Genomic DNA, 20,227 nt, shown 5'->3' on the forward strand with positions numbered 1-20,227 from the left:
AGTGGACGACGCGAACGCGCCTACCTATTTGCAGGAAGTGAAATTGAGTTTCTGTGCGTTTATTATTAACTGTTGCGTTTATGTTGCTCGGAAATTGTCCTGCATTGCGCTTAAAATGCGCTGCTTTAACAGCAGAACGCGTCAAAAAACAATCACACTTTAATAACAACTACATTGTAGTACAAATGGGAAGTGAATGATTTAACGTAACAAATAAATCAAACACCAAATTCAAATTGTCTAGTAAGTTAAAACTTTATTTTTTTTACAAGTGAAAATAATGCTTTAGGTTGGTTCAAATGACCACATACTATACTGTGTGTGTTCTATGCATTTTAAGTAAAACTCTAAATGATTGCATAGACCAAATAATGTGTTAATTTAATAGATAAATCTTAAATAACCAAACATTATTTTGCATGGATACCTGCCTGTCCATCATCAGAAAAAATAATAGCAGCAGCAGAAATGTTATATTTACAGTAATGTAAATGACAATATAGCATTTTTGTGGTGTCAGTACAGAATGAAAGAATGAAAAAAGATAGCACACAAAATAGACAATAGAAAAACAGAAACAAGCACCAAGGCAGCCATTTTGCGACCCTGGTCTAGAAAGGCGCTATATAAATAGAGATTAATATTATTATTATTATTTTGCAGCACCTAAAGGGGGCTGAGATTGCTCCTGACTTCCTTATACCACACCACACTTCCTCGAGATTTACAAAGAGTCGCCGAAACTCTTTCTTGTCTCCTATCTTTGCTTCAAGATCACTGCAGCAATAGATTTGTGGCGCAACTGAACTGTTCCACCCTGACGCTGACCCCACCACCGAGCTGTCATACCTCATCATCTTATCAGTTACTAAAGTAATGTAAGAGCAAAACATCATCTATAGCATTACACATTCTTCTCTGCCTGGAATGAGGAAACATTGTTCTTTCCCCTTCCTCGTTCTACCACTCCTCTGATTATGCTCTTCTTGGTGTGTATTGATAGTATCTATGTTGACATCCTTGTTGCATTGCATTTACCTTTTGATTTTAGTTGACTATACCTACTGGTATATTACATTTCGAGATGCGTTTCAATAGTTGGGGAGAAAAGCTGAATATTATGTGTAATATCAGCGTTTCTGTCACTTGCTCTAAAACTAAATAAACAAGCTATATTTTCACGAATCGATTCACTCATTGTCGATTCGCTGGGATCTGTTTTTCTTTACTTCAACGTGGTCTTACTTAAAGTGTCTTGAGATAAATTTGTTATGGTATGACACTTTGTATAAAATTGAATTCAATTTTTAGGATAATGAGCTTTGTAAATATGTTCAGATCCCAGGTGTGCTGTATCTAATATGGTGTGTTTGCGTTTGAAAAGATGAGCATTTTTTTTAATTTACTTTTATTTTCAAAATCATGAAATGGTTAATTAATTTATTACAAAGGAGGCATTCAATTGAAAAAAAGTACATTTACACATGTTAGACCTTAGATGGCTTAAGTTATTAATGACCAAGGGCTAAATACAATTAAAAAACAATGGCAACTTTTTTGTTTCAAGGATTACATGTTAATTATTTTAAAAGCTAAAAATCAAGCAAGGAATACTATTTATTTGCTACATTTTTTCTCTCTTAATGTTAAAATATTCCAGAATAAAGCAAGATTTAAACTCAGTTCTCAGTTCTCTCTGGGGAGGGGAGAGCCAACCAATTATTTCATGTTTAAACTGCATAGTTTTCTCTCCCCTGTCAGCTAGCAAACACTTCACATGCCCAAACAGAAGAAGCTCTACCCAGCTTCACCTGTGTTCCTGAATACTGATGCTGAGCAACAGTTGTTATAGTCACTGTGCTGCATGGATGAAAATGTGCAAAGGTTTGTCTTGTATATCCTGGAATAATGTAGTGTCACATGTTAAGATGTCGTTCTGATACGAACAAAAGGACATATTGAATCGTTACACAGGATTAACACTGGAGTTAACATTCCAATAGTTACACCCCAAAAAATATTTCCCAACATCCACTGGAAACATTTGTGTTATTCTCTTGTAATTAAAATATGATCATTGTAGCTCATAAAACCTGTGGCAGCCTTTCAGCATGAGAGTCGGGCATCATTTATCATCTCCAACCAGGATTCACCGTGCTGTTATTGAAATAGCATCGCTCAAGCAAAGAGCTGCCACAGGCGAGAACAAAAGGGAAGTCATTGACAAATGACCCGACTCATAGCATTCATTTCTAGGCAATTATATGCTTTATTTAGTTTTATGATGAACAACATCCTTTTGTAAACGGCCAATTTTCAATAATAGAACGTTAGAGGCAAAAATCATAAAACAGAAAAAAGACTAAACGTAAGGTTAGTGCCCTCAACTATCAGAAAATCTCAAAAGTCAATATTCAAAGAACCGCTCATACCTGTATCTTCCTTTCAAAAAGAATAAACATGTCTAACGAGAACAACATATTCTATTGCTTTTTTTCGCTGCATTATCAGTAAGATATACTTCTCAAGTATACAGTGATCTTGTGTGTCAGGATCACCAGCAGATTTAAATATATGTTTATGGTAAACAATGAATGGTAAAAATACATAATGACTGGTGTTGAAAAATATTTTAGACAAGCCAGATTTGAACATAAATACCTGCAGGGATGATTTAAGTATGTCTAGCAACCTGAAAAGCTAGTTATTTGAATGAGGACCTGGAATATCTTGCTTAATCTTATCTTGCTTGTAACAATCTTATGCAACATTCATAGTAACATCAGTCTCTTTGTTTTGCTGTGCTTGTTTTTTGTAGCATTATATGGTCTGTGTTACAGTGGTTCTCATCTTACCTTTCTGGGCGCAGTTTTAGTGTATCTGCCAATCAAATGAGGTCTGAATCGGCAGATCTGTTGTGTGGAGTCCCTCAAGGTTCTGTTCTGGGTCCTTTATTGTTTTTGCTGTACTTGATTCCCCTCGGTAAAATCATTCAGAGATTTCCAGATGTTTCTTATCACATTTTTGCTGATGACATCCAGCTCTACTGCTCTTTTGATCCAACTGAGCCCCAGAGGCTGAACAGCTTAGTCAATTGTTTGCTAGAAATCAAACAATGGCTGAGTGAAAACACTTTACAGCTAAATGTGGACAAAACTGAAAAACTGGTGATTGTGCCTGATGATAAGGTTCCAGGGTTGAGTCAGTACTTGGGTGACTTAGGTCAGTCTGTCAAACTGAGCCTGAGAAACCTGGGTGTTGTATTTGATAAAGACATGTCTCTTGTTCAACACTGCAGAAAACTGACCAGAAACTGTTTCCTTCAACTGAGAAAAATCTCTAAACTTAGGAAAATGTTGTCGGAACATGATCTGGAGCTTGTAATCCATGCGTTTGTTTCTTCTCGTCTGTACTATTGTAACAGTTTGTTTTCATGTCTTAACAAGAGGGAGCTGTCTCGCCTGCAGTTGATTCAGAACTCTGCAGCAAGAATTCTGACCCGCTCAAGTAGGGGAACTCACATCTCTCCGATCCTTAACACTCTTCACTGGCTTCCAGTTTCTTTCAGGATCAACTTTAAAATTCTGGTTCTTACTTTCAGAGCTATTCATGGTCAGGTTCCTCCTTACATCACTGATCTGATCCAGCCTTACACCCCAGCTCGGGCTCTGAGGTCTGTGGATCAGAATCTACTGATGGTTCCACGCACACGGCTCAGGACCAGAGGAGAGAAATCTTTTCAGGCTGTTGCTCCTAAGCTTTGGAACGATCTTCCTCTCTCTTTGCGCTTGATGGAGTCTACTGACTCCTTTAAGAAACATCTTAAGACGTTTCTATTTGTTCAGGCTTTTCCTTGATTTTCTGGAACTCCTGTGTTTTTCTCAGTATTATCTTGATCTTTAAAGTATGTACTTTTTTAAGTATTGTTTTGATTGTTTAAGCGCTTTGTGACCCTGGTCTCGAAAAGCGCTATATAAATAAATATTCCTTACTTACTTACTTACTTACTTATCACACATTTTTAATGTGTCACAGATAGTTGATAAGTAGGCTTATACATTACTTGGAAAAAGCACAGAATTCATACATTCCCAGATAGCTGGTAATGTAAGCTTAAGTAACTGAACAACTTATTAAAAAACGAATATTAACAACATAAACATAACCTGTATAAATGACAGGTGGATGGGAAATGAATCAGATTGAATAGGTTTGAAATATTAATACCTTACTAATAAACAACCACAAGAAAACCAATATTGTTTATATAAGAATGTGTATTTGCAGTTTAATTGTAGTGTTGTAAGTATTAAGTGCTGCATCTTCATTTACCGCTAGAGGTCAGCATTTGCTTTTGAAAGTCAGTCATGCGCACCAACCTTGTTGAGTTGTGTGAGGTGGGAAGGGGGAGAGGAATAAAGAGTGGGAGAGAGGGAGAGAGGGGGAGATAGAGAGAGAGAGAGAGAAAACATCCCGCGAAGTTCTGACATCCTGAGTTAAAGAAGGGTACTGGAGGCGCTGTGAAGAGTCAAATCAATTATTGGTAAGTCGCTTTATTTTTTATTTTACCGTATCCATGGATGTTGTCTGGATCTACTCTCTCTCTTTCTCTCATCCCCTCGTCATACCTTTAAGTCCCGAGTCATCCACGTGTCTACAGGTGTCAGTGACCTTGTTTGGTGGATTTAACTTTGATAGATGGTGGTTTTCTTGTGTGCTTTCGCTGGTGTAACGAGGAGGGATTAACTCCATCCTGATTCCATCCATCTTCTTTAAGCGCTTTAATACAAGTTGCATTAATAGCTGGATTTACATTCATCATACTTATGTTTTCCAGACATGAGCCTCTTCCTTTTTGGAGTTTTTTTTTTTTTTTGGGACCAAAAGAAGTTTCTTTAGATGTGTAAGTCCACGTGTGAGCGGCAGGGAGTGAGAATTACACTTGTGTAGAAGAACAACATCACAGAATACCAGCCATTCCTTAAACAGCTCCCTCCCTTCATTTTTTTCCTCCCTTTTCGCAGGAAACTTAAGGCCTCATTCACTACTAAACGTGGCTGGCAAAGTGCAGAGGAATTCATAGCCACACAATGTGCCCTTATTTATGGTCAGCTGAAGTCTGGGTCCATGTTATATGTGGCGCTTAAATTATATGAGCATAAAAGACTACAGTTATGAACGTACTATGCTGTGTTTAAACTCTTAAACAGCTCAAGTGATATTTAATATAGTGATGAAGGTTTATTACAGGTTTCTGCTTGATCTAAAACAGGTGACAAGCGATTAAGGGATACAATGTTTTCTAAATTTTAATGCAATATCAATTAGATGCAGGAACCTACAGTCAGTTTTGTACTATAGTGAGAAAGTTATTGCATTTTCACTATAGTACATTATGAAACAACGGTTATCGCACCCTGCCCCAATTAAATAAACATAATATTACAGTATATTAATAATATAAATAAAAAGTCCCTGGTGTGATTTCTTACCCAGAAAAAAATACTGATATCCATCCAAACAAAACAACTTTAAGAACTTTAACTTGCAATTAAATGAAAAGTGTATTCTTAAAAAAACATTTTCCTGAGCTTTTGTTGAACTTCCAAACCTATAAAACTACATTTAATTAACTTTTTTAGTCTTTAATAATCAAGTTTTAAAGAAATAATTTTGTGAGGTCTTTATGTCCATATAACAGTAAACCACGTCCTTAAAAAGTAACTGGTCAGTATGTTCACCTGAAATACTGAATACCCAGTGAGAGGAATGCCACGTCTTCTTCGTCTGCTAGTTATCCCTGTAGCGAGCTGACATCAAGGTCAATGGAAATCTTCTCTTTCTCGTCTGGAATCCAAAGTATCTCCTGACAGCTATTTTATTCCTAGAATGAATGAGTTATTATGTGTTGCACAAAGGTGCAGGAAGCAGGAAGGCAGCATGAATGTAACACAATATTAAAAAATGTAATATCTAACCTTAAATTGAGATACAAATGCGTAACATTTGCTGCTGGTTAAAATGCAACTGGATGAGAAAAACACTAACATTCTTTATAGAAGCGGCATGAACATTTTTATATAAAACTGTCTCTAACTGGGAATATTAAATTCCCATCAGATTCCTTTCCTTTAACCTGAAGTTTTACTGTTATTGGAAGTCTCTGAATATCTGTTGAAATCTCATCTCTGTTCCTTAGCTTAGCTTAACCACTGGCTTCCTCATAGTTCACCAGATCAACATGATCATTCATCTTCTTTGTTTTGAGCAAACCATTAGGCGGGACATAGCAAATCACATAGTGGGCCGGATTTGGCCCCCGGGCTTTAAGTTTGACGGATGTGATCTATAATGTAGTTGACGACTAATAAGTTTTAAAAAATCAAAATTATTTAATACTTGTGTTTAAAAACAAAAGATAAAAGATGACCGCAAGTGTGGAAGCTGTTAACAACAAGTTGTTCTGTTTCCATCTAAAAGACTTGGGAAGTTTTTTTCTCTGTGTAACTTGTCTGCACATCTGTAACTCCCAAGTGAATCCTGTGGTCAGTGACAATGTGCTTGTTTTAGTCTCCGAAATAGAACCTTGTTGTGGGTACATGTCACCAACACATTAAAAAATGTACTCCAGCAACAATGACCGAGGAGCTTAGCAATATAGCAACAATGAAGAGTATTTTTCCATCACAGATAACTCAAGTCGAGATCTAAAAATAACAGCGTGACGGCCGCTCATAAAATCTCTGTGGGCAAACAGCGGTGCCACAACAGTCGGACTGACTTAACACATTCCAGTTTGTGTACAGAGGAAGTCATGGGAGGGAGGCTGATTCTTTCCCCCAAAGTCCCCTCACATCTCATCAGCTGAAGTGGTGAACGGATGGTCCCGGACAGTTTCTCGGTGTTTACGTTTGTCCTGCAATCTGGAGATAACAAACCTGCTGCAAATGATTTAAGGCTTCGAGTCTGCTCTGTAACTTCTTTAACTGTTACTTGCTTGCTAGGACACTGTAATGGTGAAGTTTAACATTGATTTATGGACTTTTTTTCACGTTGTTATTAGCAAGGCTGGGGGGGATAGAGTGAGCACCTGGTCCTCAGGAGGTGCCTGGGTGCTGTTGTTTTCCTCAAAGTGAGCAATTGTTGATTTATTTTAAAAGAGACATAACGTAAGCTTCTATCTATTTATCACCATGTATGAATATAAACAGCCTCGTTCAAGAATCAGCAGACGCGGGTCTCGAACCGTCAACTTTTTTGCGTTACACTCTGTTGCTCTACTAAGTGAACTAATTCAACCAATTGACGCTGTGTAATGTAACAAATATTAAAAAATGATTAAAATCAGGGTAATGATTCACAAATTACATTTTTTGACAACGGTTACCGCAATATCTAACATAGTTACTGTAACTTGTTACTCCCAACACTGCTAATAACACAAATGATATACATATATTTTACTACTGCTGGTTCTGCCTCACTTGCAATTATGAAAATAATCCTCATAAATATACCACTTTTACTACTCCCACAATAAAGTTATCTTATATCAAGTCACCTCTTTCCTTTTAGTCTTAAAGCTCTTGTTTATATACCTGATGTTGTACAGCTAACTCTTACTTAAACCTTTAACATCTCACGACAACCTCTACCAACCTGTTTGTTGTAATTAATCTCTCTCAATACTTTTATACCCGCTGCCACTTTTCAACCAGTACTAGTTATTATTCCTGCTGCTGATCTATTATATCTACAGCTATAACTCTTCCTAGACTAGATTGACACGCCAACTGATCTTTTTACACCACAGATGTGGGTCCTTCCAGGACTGCATTTATTTATTTAGAACTTGCGGCAAAAAATTTTCAACAAAAAATGGAGGAAAACAGGATGAATGTCTAGAAGAATCTAATTTAAATGTAATTTTATGTGATAGAACATGGATGTACCTTTGTGAATTTGACAGCTATTGTGTGCTGTTGCATCTTCGGATAGAATTAGTGTGTTATCATTGGCATGGCAACTGTACATGTGAAAAGGATATTTTTGACCTGAAACTGACTTTGTCCACCAGCAGTTAAATCAACTGAGTTTCAAAAGTTCTCAATAGCCTCACCTTCTGATAAGTTACCTATAGTGTAACATCGTGTTATATTTGAAGCAGTTAAAATCGCCCTTTTTCATGTTCATATAATTCAATGAATAGATTTGTTTTCCCTGCCTTGTCATTACATGGAGGCCAGATTAAATTGAAGTGAAAGTGAAGAACAACTAGTTTAAGGAATATTTATGCTGCAAAATTAGAATAAAGGCAGTTTCATTTTTTTTTGTTGCACAATTTCTTCAACCTATTTTGACTTTCATTGTTCATCAAGGTTTTCTGTCTGTATAAATTAAAAGGTTTTTGTTCTCCAAAGCAGACTCCCGACACAGCGGAGCAGTTAGAAGTCTACAGATGTTTTTATTTTCATTCTCACAGCTGATGTCCTTTGAGCTCTGTGATGAATTTCTTTGTTTTGAATTGCTTTGTTCGCCTGTTACTATTTATTCCTGACAGTTTGTTTTGTTCTAAATTGTGGAAAAACTCAAGGCTATGAAAAGTCAAGACCTTACTGTCTAAAAACTTAGTGAACATGTTTGCAAATATATTTAAATAGTTAGCTAAAGTTGAATACAGGAGTGAAGCTCACTCACTGTCTTCATCAGCTCATCACTAGGCAACAATGCTTACCTTTCTACCTAAATGTTACTTTGCCCTAAATGGTCACCATATGTATTATATACCATAGTCACCATACGCTTGATGGATCTACTGACTCCTTCAAGAAACATCTTAAGACGTTTTGAATTGTTCAGGCTTTTCCTTGATTTTCTGGAACTCCTGTTGTGTTATCAGTTGTATTTTTCCCTTTAAATAATATACTTTATTGAATATTGTCTTGATTGTTTAAGCGCTTGGTCTGGAAAAGCGCTATATAAATATCACATATCCGTGACCTTCTGCCAGACGATGCCACCTAACATGCATTGATTCTTAAGGTGGCCACCAACCTAAGTGCAAACTTTACTTTACTTGAGGTCCAGCCAATGGAGTTTAAAAGATTTAATGATTATTATCCAATAAAAGCCACAATATACTTCACATGAAAGACATCAACAGTTAAATTGAACAAAAAGAAAATCTAATTTCATTCATTCTCTACTGGCATTATTTTCAAAGTAATCTGTGCGTTTTTGGAGTTATAGGCAAAAATCGATATTACTATTGCGAACAGAAGTCAATTTTCTTCGTCCAAAAAGACAAACCAAAAACATCCCAACAATACTGTACCTCCATTATATGTTAGTATATGTTTTTAATGTCCCTCTTGTAATGAAGCCTCGACATGAGAAATTGATTTGAAACAAAGTTTAAGCTTGTTTGTAGCAGAAGCTAAAAGGCTTACATGCTACACAGACAGCAAACACTCACGCAATATTTACATAATATGTTTCCTGTCTGTGTAGCATGTAAGCCTTTTAGCTTCTGTTACGAACAAGCCTAAAATATAGATTTTTTTGTGAGTTTGGACGAGGAGTGAGAAGAAAATGAGCGTGGTCCGAGACGTCATATGGACATACATTTTTGCCTTTAACTACAAAAACACACGTATTACTCTGAAAAAAATCTGTGAAATTTGAAATTTGGGTGAACTATAATTTCAAGATCAAATAATGTCATTATAGAAAGGGTGCTGATTCAATTTCAAACAATATTAATTTGATTATTTGGAATTATATTCAGTAAAATAATTATACAAATGTTTAACTTATATAAGCCACACACGAGTGTGTAGTATTGTGCGGCTACTGCAGCATGTTGTTGATACATTTCTTCGCCTGGAGTTAGGCAGCCGATTGGTTTCTTATTTTGTGAAGGGTCTATTATGCGTCTTGTCGAGAGTTGTGCTGAGACATTGGAGCTGAGTGAAACCACAGACCATAACCACAGTCTTTCACTGCTGCTGACACTCGCTCTCACACCCAGTTTAACACACGAACCATGGAGGGAGACAAGCTTCTCAGTGAGACGCTTCCCACCCTGCTGACACCCTTTATCTCATGTTGTCCCCCATAATTTACCCCAGACGGCTTATCCGGCGACGGTTTCTCTTTAATCTTTTGTCGAGGAGCCACATCGCTTCTCTGCGATATAAACAGCGCTCTGTATAAAGTGTATTCTTTTAAGCCTTCCATTTGGTGGTGCAATCTTTACATAACATGTCATTTACCGTTGAATTGAATACTTTAAATATACAGGCGCCCCTGCAATGAGACAACACTTCCTTGACAGTTCTGGCTTTGATACCCTCGTTTCATTCAGGCTCTGAGACCCATTTAGAGCTCTGATGTGTTTTGGACAAACCTGCTTCTTGATAGAATGACATTTATCCTATTTTGTTTGCCATTGAAACAAACAAATCAATACATTTTGGATTTGGTTTGAAAGTCATGCATAAAAATGCAAAGAATGCAAAAGTATATCTAATACAGGAATAGGAATAGGGACAAAAGGGTGTAGTACTAATAAGAGTTTAATAGGGAAAGCTGTAGAAAAAATACATTGCACCAATATGATTTTCCAAGAGTTAAACCAGCAACTACATTCACCTGAACTCTCCGGTGATCTTAATTGATTTAGCCCAGCTTTACTGACTCTGTCTCCCAGGACGTGCATCACGTCGTGTCTTGAGAGTAGAAATCAATTTTTATGACTTTCAAATGGAGAGCATCTGTCTGCTTTTTCCAAAGTGCAGATTCTTCAGAAAGATTACCTCCACATGACGTCCCAGTGTGTGCCCAGAGTGAGCCTGAGATGAATCACGACTGATTGTTGGCAGTCTGCTCATACTTTCCTGTGATTAATAATGAAACAATACTTTAACTTTGTTAATTTCGTTATTTTCCGAAGCTTAATCCCTTATGAGGGTCGCGGGAGGGATGGAGTCTATCACAGCTTCAGTAGGTGGTGCCATCAGTTTAAAAATGATGTGATTTTTCATTAGAAAAGTTGTTCAAAACAAAGGAAAACTGTGCAGAGACCGCCATCTAGTGGGCTCTGAAAATAATGACACTGCTTCATGAAGCTTCATCAGAACATTACCAGTTGCAGGGCATAACATATAGATATATTATTTTTTTCTGCTCATTTTGGGGATTGAATCAACCATCAACTAGTTATTCAGTTTATCATTGATTAACTTTAATAATAATAATATATATTTATGATGGCTTAATGACAAGACCTGTGTTCTAATAAATATTATATATATACAGTATATATATATATATATATATATATATATATATATATTATATATGTATATATGCATTATATAAAAATATAATGTTATATATATATCATATTTTAATAAAATAAAACTTTAACACTCAAAATAAATAAGCAAACGTATAATAAAATCTGATATTTCAAGAGGATATTAAATAGATGAGCAAAACCCAGGGACCAGTGGTCAGGGGAGGCAGGTGAGGCAGTGCCTCACCCCTCAATGAGCAATCCATCACAAACTGCGTTGATACATGCAATTGACACGCACCGCTTGTCGTATCTCTGGATGTCGCCAATATAATGCCCACAGATAGCATTTGGTTTTCCACAGTCTGGCTGATGTCTTTAACCATTAAAGTTTAATGTTTGTAAGGGTCTTATTTAGTTTCGCTGATCAGAAATAGAACCGCAGTGAAAAGACAAAGTTGGAGGCAGAAACTAATGAGCCTCATCAAACTACGTCACATCTTCATTGAGGCGGAGAGACTTTTAAAACTAAAGGAGATACAACAAAGTAACGGTTTGTGTGGCGAAGGAAAAGCGTATGGATTTTATTAACAGCTACTATTTAAACCAGAAGCGTCTTTAATTTAATTTGTATCAAAACGAAATAAGACTAAGAAAAATACAGTAGAATATTTAAAAACTAAATGTTGGCTGAGAATGCTGATGAGATATGAAATAACCAGTAGCCAATTGAATAAGCTTCTCTTTTGGGTTTATGTACTTGTAAATATGACACTACAGGAGTCCATGAACCTCATCACACGTCACTGTGAAACCGTATGAAAAAAAACCTTTGAAATAATGAAACCCTAATTCAGTATATGTTGAGCTTCATATAAAATAAAGATGTTGAACACTGTTTGTCACAGAGCATGAATTCCCCGGGCCCAAAAGTATACATCTCATTTTCAAGCCCTGAAAACCCGCCAACTGTGCCATCGTACATTGTTCCCATAATTCATTTCTTGTTATCTTGCTGTGAGAAAAAAGAGAGTACACACAGGGTACTTTCCAAGTATATCTTGGAGAGTGAAAACCGTAAATGTCCAACATAGCTGCAGCTACCAATCAATACTTTGTGCCCTCGACAAATTTCATCACAGAGGTCGTAGTCCTGAGGAGGATGTTTGACAGTTTGATTTCAAACACCTGTAGCTCTTTTGAGGGTCGGGCAACCTCCAGCTGAAAAAGAAAATATTTTCAAAGATGGATTTACTCTCCTTAAAACTGAGGTTCAGGTCAGAACAAACATAAAGCTAACCAGGAGAGCACCTAGTGGACAGGGGGAGTATTTCAACTGTATTTAAGTTGACATGATTAATATTAGCAGGATGTTGACAACAAGTGAGAAATAGAAAATGTAAAACGCCCACATGTACATTTCAATGATGCTGAAAGAATAATAATAATAATAATAATACGAAGTACTCTGTGTAGCTAAAATGGTCCGTCTGTATTCGGCGGAACATTATCATTTTGTATCGTGAGATCAAGGACAGTTCATACAGTGATGCGAGAGAGACTGACGAGTATATTGTTCGAGTTGTGTTCACTAATATTTCATTGACACTGATGTCTGTTGACCGCAGCTTTGGACGACCACTTTGACATCTGCTTTGATGTACTTCAACTGTATCGTGCAGTGGTTGTCCATTGCTCAATAGTGGATTGAAAAATACAAATAAAATTTATATCGCGCTTTGTTATGAGGACCATAAGCAGATGCCTTTGAAAAAGGTGATTTGAAAATAACAAAAAAGAAATAATGTCTATACCATTTATTTAGATAAATTGACAAATAGCAGCTTTCTTGATTTCTTTCTCAACATGCATTTGTGACTTGGTAGTGATATGGTAACGTTTTACTCTAGGGTTCAGACTATCATTAGCATTACAGTTACTTTAAAGTCTCATTTATGCACATGAAACATCCCATATCATATTTATGACACACTCTTGTCACTCTTAGACGCCTTAAATTGAAGTAAGTAATACTATAGTATATTTATAGAGCGCATGTTTAAAAAAAAAATCACCTTTTTCTCTCATTCTGGTCAAACTAACTTTACTGCTGTCCGTTAATCTTGCTTCTGTACAACATAGAGAAGAGAAGAAGATTGTTTACATTTTATTTTTGCCTATTATTACTCTATTTTCTTATGGTTAAATGATATTTTAATGTAAGCAACATTCATCCTGTGTAAATAACATGTTTTCTATTAAGGCCATTTAAATAAAACAATAAATCAGAATGTTGAACATAATCTGGATTTTAACCATGTTAATTCTCAACTAATTGTATTGGATTTTATTGTTTGTTATGTTCAAATCACGTTTTTTTTAAAGCGTATTGTTCACATAACAAAGAACATTAAATAGTAAAATGTCAATTTCCGTGACAAAACATTACATTTAGTTCATTCTTGAATCTACACAAACTGTAAACATGCTCAGGAGGAGACAGAAGAGAGTCAAATATTGTTAAATAACAAAAACCTGTAAATTCTCCACACGTTTATTCCTTCTTCTAACGTCTCATAGTGAGGTTGCTATGCTCATGCCCACCTTTTGTTATATCATTTTTCATGATCAATACAATTGTCTTGTGCAAAACTAATAAAATGGCCAAAGTCACATTTTATTTTGATGTAGGCGTAATAAAGTCACACACTGGACCAATGTGTTAAGGGGTAAATACATGGTGTTATAAGGAGATGATTTAAGCAAAACAAAACCAAAAAATTATGAAAAAAATGATTAGATTTATTTTTATTTTTAGTATAAAATTATTATTATTTACTTTTCCTCGTGACGAAATAGCCCTGGGCCGTTTAAGTTAAAGAGCCAGTCAAGATGAGATAATTAAAGTTAATCCCTGCCCAGACGGTATAATCCTTATACATTTATATTTTGAATTAATGAATTATTAATTCTCTGTAAACCCTAGAGATGGTTGTGTGTGAAAATCCCAGTAGGTCAGCAGTTTCTGAAATATTCAGACCGGCCCGTCTGGCACCAACGACCATGCCAGGTTCAAAGTCACTTAAATCACCTTTCTTCCCTCATTCATGTGATTGGCTGATCCGAAAGAAGCACATCTTCTTGTCAAAATGGCAGTTAGGTTGTCAAACGGGTCTTTAATAAATGAATGTACAACTTCCATCAGACGTCTTTGGCTTCTCTTAGCATTAATGTCGACAGCACTCCAATTAATTCATAGAAAAGTCTCTATTTGTGCTCCATTCATATAATCCTGTGGCTCTGAGGCAGAACAAAATGTGAACACACACTCAGAAGCACACACACTCCCCGTCTATGTGTGATAAAAATTATCATTCAGTTTGCTGCTCAATAGTTTCTCGCAGTGACTTTTTATTGAGCAGTTCATAAGGTACTTCTTTACTGACACAGCCTGCGGATAAGTTACCATGGAAACAAAGCTGTGGGAACTTGGGAGGAATATGTTTCCTGATACTAGTGTTCGCCTCGTCGACTGAAGGACGCGATACAGAAAAGTTTGTGAACTCTCGTTGTCAGACACTGGAAAGCTCTCAGGGACTCGCACAATTTTGAGTGGTGTTTTAACACGACAGATGTTGTTGCCACTCTCCCGGCTTATTATGGACTATTTAATGAATATTTTTATTTTGTTTTTTAAAGGGGCCTTCCCTGAAAACAATGTTATTATTTTATTGCATATTTTCTTAGGTTCATTGGTTTTTCTTTTTTTCCCTAACAGCTTTTTTTTTTAAGAGAGAACTGGGAATGCTGACGTGTTGCTGACTGTAGTTCACTTCTCTCTCTATCTTTAAAATATTTTTTTAAAAATAGGTTTAAAATATAGTCTGTTATGTGGGATGTTCTTTTGCAAACTCCAAAATAAAAGCCGAATGACTCATGACTCCTGTTATATATTCTATAGTGACCCCCTCTCTCCATGTAAAATCAATATGCATTCTTTTCAAAAAAACCTTTTTTCTTCTTTGCTTTCCCCTCTCTTGAGTCCCTTCCTTTGTCTGCTTCCTCTATTCTTTCACCCACAGATTCATCCTCTCTCTCGCCGTCCTTCTCTCTCCTTATTCTACCTATAACCACCAGGAGTCTACCCTGTGCTGGAACACTATTAATAGTCCATCTTGACCTTTAACTCGACGCTGAAATTTCTTCGCTTGATCAGTCAAACTTGGCGGCAGTTTTCGGACCCTTAAGCAGGAAGGGCTCGCTTGTTAAGCTGGAAATGAATCAAAACCGCTCGGACTTGCCTTTGTTACCCGGAAGACCAAATTGGATGACCTCCTTGTGGCTCGGAAGCGTAATGGCTGCATATCCACAGAGGAAGAATCCCAGTAGGTTCAATAATGGTGAATTTGACAAGGTTCCTAAAATAGCCCATGAGTATGAAAATAGTTGATCACAAGGTTTACAGTAAAGAGGTAAGCTAATGTTAGCCGTGAAGCTAATGGTTGTCTCAATATTCCAGATATCTCAGAGAAGCTCTAAATGTAGCAGCTCGGCAACACAGAAGTGGCATAAAGACCGATGGCAGAGGTTGAGGACCGGATTCAAAATACATGCTGGAGCTCAGAAAACATTTTGAGGAAAGGCTGATAGAGCAGGAAGGAGAGAACGCGTTAATATCCATGCAGTAAAGGAGTAGAAAAGGATAATGCAAAAATAAATAGTGGAACCTTAACGTGCAACTAATGTGTTGATTTAAGTGTCTTAAGATGTTGGACCTCAATTGTATCATCAGTATGTGTCTGTTTGTACAAAACTCTTTGCATTGCCTTGCTTAACAAAAAACCACTCTGCTATGAGCATCGAGGTTTGTCACTGCGTGTCATCAATCCCGGAAGTCTCCACCTCCAAGGGACTTGTTTTATAAACAAAGCAGGGTGTGATTATAGCTGGCTGGAGGAGGAGGGAAGACCATTAGTACGTCATAATGGACTCTGCTCTCGTAACCTCTCATTCGCTAACTTCAACTTCAACATTTGAAACATGCGAGTAATTCAGGAAAGTTGGCTTTTGACATAAAGTTGCTTGAAATTGACAGAATAATGAATTAAGAATCTCAGCCAAATACATACATTAAAAACACATGAATGGTCAAATTTGTATTTAAACGATTTTTTTCTTGGACTAAATATTCAGATATGAAGTTATTAGAAATTAAGTAATATATTCAATTTTGTTCATCTAATTTGAAATCTCTTCCTTTACTGTTTCTGTTTGCTAGTTGTCTCCTGAAAAAATATTTCTTCTTGTGATTGAGTTATTAAGGTGAAAACAATGTGATTAAGACAAAAAGACAAAGCAATAGTCACTATGGTGGAAAACTAAAGGTTGCAGTGTAACAGACCGTCTCCAAAAAAACAAAAAAAACTGTACTTCCGTCAACTGTCCGAGTTCCTGTGTGACCAGTTAATGTTCTTTGGAAGCAAAGAATAATCCACACTTTCTGTCTGCTTCTCTTCCTCGTCCCCCCTCAATCTCACACAGGTGTCTCCCCTCACCCTTTCCCCCCCCATAAATCCATTAAAAACCTCCCGCCGATTCAAAACAACATACACAAACAGAATTTATTTTTAGAGCATCAAAAATAAAACCGACATGCTCATATTTGCCAATGATATATATAACCTGTGACATCCCTGGTATGTTACAGCAGCAACACTTAAGTCTCAAATACAACCAGATGTAAATGACTAGTTTAAAACAATAAATTAGTTTTTCTTATCAGTATTTTGATCCGACACAATAATTAATTCTGATTAAAAAACACCCTAATTATTTCGAAGACTACTCATTTCCTATTTTAAGAAACCTTTTTAATTCTCCAAAAATATTTCAGATGCTAAATTAAATCTATTTTTACAGAGACGAGTGAGAAAAGCTGAAGTTAAATCAGGACGCAAATTCAATTAATACCTGAAGGATTATATTATCTTCCACATTTAACACCTTTTGTGTGGTTAATAAATTATAGGGTTTGAAAGTAGATAAAAAACACTTGGAAAAAGTAGATGATTCCAGTGGATCTCATTTTAAATTTGTCAAATGCTATGTATGTAGTACTTCTTTGTCACTTGATCTGACCATGAATTAAAAATAAATATGAAAAAAAACTAACAAAGGGTTGTATGTTCTTCTTGTGTTTATGTAGCTTTCCTCTGGGAACTCCAATTTCCTACCACGGCCCAAAACCAAACAGAGGTTAATTTAAAACACAAGTTGAATATTTGCAGCAAAAGTTCCCCAAACCAGAACGAATTCTAAGTAGTTGGACATAGTTGTTAGTTCTTTTCCATGTCTTTTGTCACACACACTATTTTGTGTTGTGTTTTGGTGCAAAACTATTACAGCGCCACATACATACATACATATATGTGTACCACATAGGTTGCACTTCCTCCCGGTAATGACTCCATTAACACAGTTAGGCTTATATTTTTCTAGAGGGTGTCTACGATATAACCAATATAAGCTAGTGGCCCCCAATAAAAGAGCCAAACCAGCCGCACACGAGTTGAATTAGTCAGCTGTGCAAGCAGGAAAGATATTAAAGCACAACACCACAGCACATCAAATAGTGCGGCGACTTCATTTGAGATTTTTGTTGTTACAAGGTTGACTCAATCGCCAGACGAAGGAGTTTGGTGGTTTGCAGCCACATTACACTCAATAAAAAGACAATCCTGTTATTAAATTGTTCTGAGTAAGTGCTTTATCCCGCCTTTCACATAAAACATGACAAGTTTAATTTGTTCTTTCAGGAAACTCAATTTACTGGCTGGAAAAGATAAAAACTGCTCACAGAGAATTATGGAAATTCTTCTTTTGACTGAAAGTTTATGTAGACAAAATGTCACTTCCAGACATTAAAGTGTCATAGCGGGACAGACCCTGGGGTGTTATTTTCTCTTTAAATGGCAAACAAAATTTGATTTTTACAAGAGTTGTCAAAGTTACTCTTAAAGTCCATGTAGGTGTTGATTATGAACCACTTCTCTTTGTTCAGTTCTTTTGTAAACTCAATTTCAATCTCTTTTGGTGATGCATTATAAACTTGGTAAATTTGTATTTGTATTATTTTAAATTATAGACTAACATTCTAGAACTGTTAAAAAGACATGAAAAGAAAATAGATTTCTGCAAAATAAATATCAGCAACTATATGATGTATGTTGTGTTAATGTAACATATATGGTCAAGAAAATAAATATAATTTCTTGAAAATACCTTTTCCTGAAACACCTCTTTCCTCAAACTTTGTATATTCCTTTTGCTACATATATATGAATAAATACATAGAGACAGATCAACTACTATGTATTTTAGATGACTAACAGTTGACAACAACATTAATCATTACAGCAATAATTTAACCTTTACTACACAACGCTCTCCCTACCTTTGACATACCGATGAGTTTCACCATTTGTGCAACGGTCAGCATTTTTCTTCTGCTGCTAACGTTCAGAGATTTTAGATTTTGGACACAGAATCTTGACCAGGGTCCAGCAGGGTTTGAAACACACTTATCATTTTTAAGGAATACGCACAAAAACACTGCTGCGAGCGGTGATCAAACATGAATGTGGAACAACGCAAATAAAATTGATTTGAAATAACAAAAGCATGTATTTAAATGCAATATAATGTAATACATGCAAGAGATTACCTTGTTTTTTAAAAAAATGTCAAACATATAATTCTAATAATAAATTGTAAGTTGGTAATTATTATTTGTAAATATAAAGAAAATCCTCAAATGACCTTGGTATCTGTGAGCTGCAATGTCAATCCGATACAAATGAAGAAATAATTTAAATATTCATGTGGAAACATTTGACCTGTGTTCCAAATATACACAAAGCTCAATTGACCTCGCAACAACAAATTAGCCTTTTCGTTCTCACCATGAATTATTCATCAAAAAGCCGCTTCGATGTTTGACTGATCTATCTTGTGTATACAGTAGAGTAATTGTCAGAACACTGGAGTGTTATCAGCACACTGCCAAAAACCTGATTGCATTTGTACTCCCCAGGTGGCGTGGATCAGTGAAACCGAGAAAAACAGAGAAATACATCTGAGGTTCATACATTTAGGAATTGTATGTACACACATTTGCGGGCCTTAGCCTTGACTTCTGCGTCGAGCAAACTTCTTAAAATACACTTGCTTTTTTTTACGTCACTGAATTCTGCCAAGTTTTGTTAGCCGTGATACAAATGTGAACCTGAATGCAATGCGGCAACATGGCTCTGAGTAAACATTTACGGTGAGTGTGTGCAGTAAAAACGAGGGTGTTGACTCCGCCGCACTGAGCTTCCTGTCACCCGGCAATACTGTGACGGAACCAGAGATGAATTACAACGTGGACTCTGGCTCACCGCTGAATGAGAGACAAAGTGTATTAGTGTTTCTCAAAAGTACGAAGCGTGGCTCATGGGAGAAGTTTTCGAGCAGGCCTGGGGAGTGTGGAAATAAATGAGGAAAAACAAACGGGAAACATTTGGTACGGAGATATAAAATATGCATTTTTATTTCTCGCTCTGAGCCGGCTTTGTTGATTGACGCTGATAAAACGTCGGGGCAGAAACTCTCCTCCTGTTTTATGTATTTGGTTATATAGCCAGCCGGTGATTTAAGCATACATGTTGATCAGATGTGTCTTATCAGCACTGCAGCTAACAACAGTTTTGATAGTCCATCAGCTTTCTTAACAATTCATTAAAAGGGACCACATAGCCTCGCTGAAATCTCAGCGAACAAGAGGTTACGAGAGTCCATTATGACGTCGTAATGGACTTCACTCCTCCAACCAGCTGTAATCATACCCTGCTTTTTTATACAACGAATCCCTTGGAGGTGGAGACTTCC

At 36.4% G+C, this 20,227-nt stretch overlaps 1 protein-coding gene across 1 annotated transcript in view; it reads left to right on the plus strand.

Moving 5' to 3' along the window:
• Window positions 1-4,449: 4,449 nt before the first annotated feature.
• The window catches only part of tspan4a (tetraspanin 4a), a 180,759-nt gene continuing 164,981 nt past the window's right edge, over window positions 4,450-20,227 (plus strand). Inside the window, exon 1 of the mRNA XM_087794297.1 lies at window positions 4,450-4,543. The gene's annotated coding sequence lies outside the window, so the exon portion shown is untranslated. The remainder of the gene's footprint in view (window positions 4,544-20,227) is intronic.

This window comes from Callionymus lyra, chromosome 6 (genome assembly GCF_982586985.1).
Source record: "Callionymus lyra chromosome 6, fCalLyr1.hap1.1, whole genome shotgun sequence".
Classification (NCBI taxonomy): domain Eukaryota; kingdom Metazoa; phylum Chordata; class Actinopteri; order Syngnathiformes; family Callionymidae; genus Callionymus; species Callionymus lyra.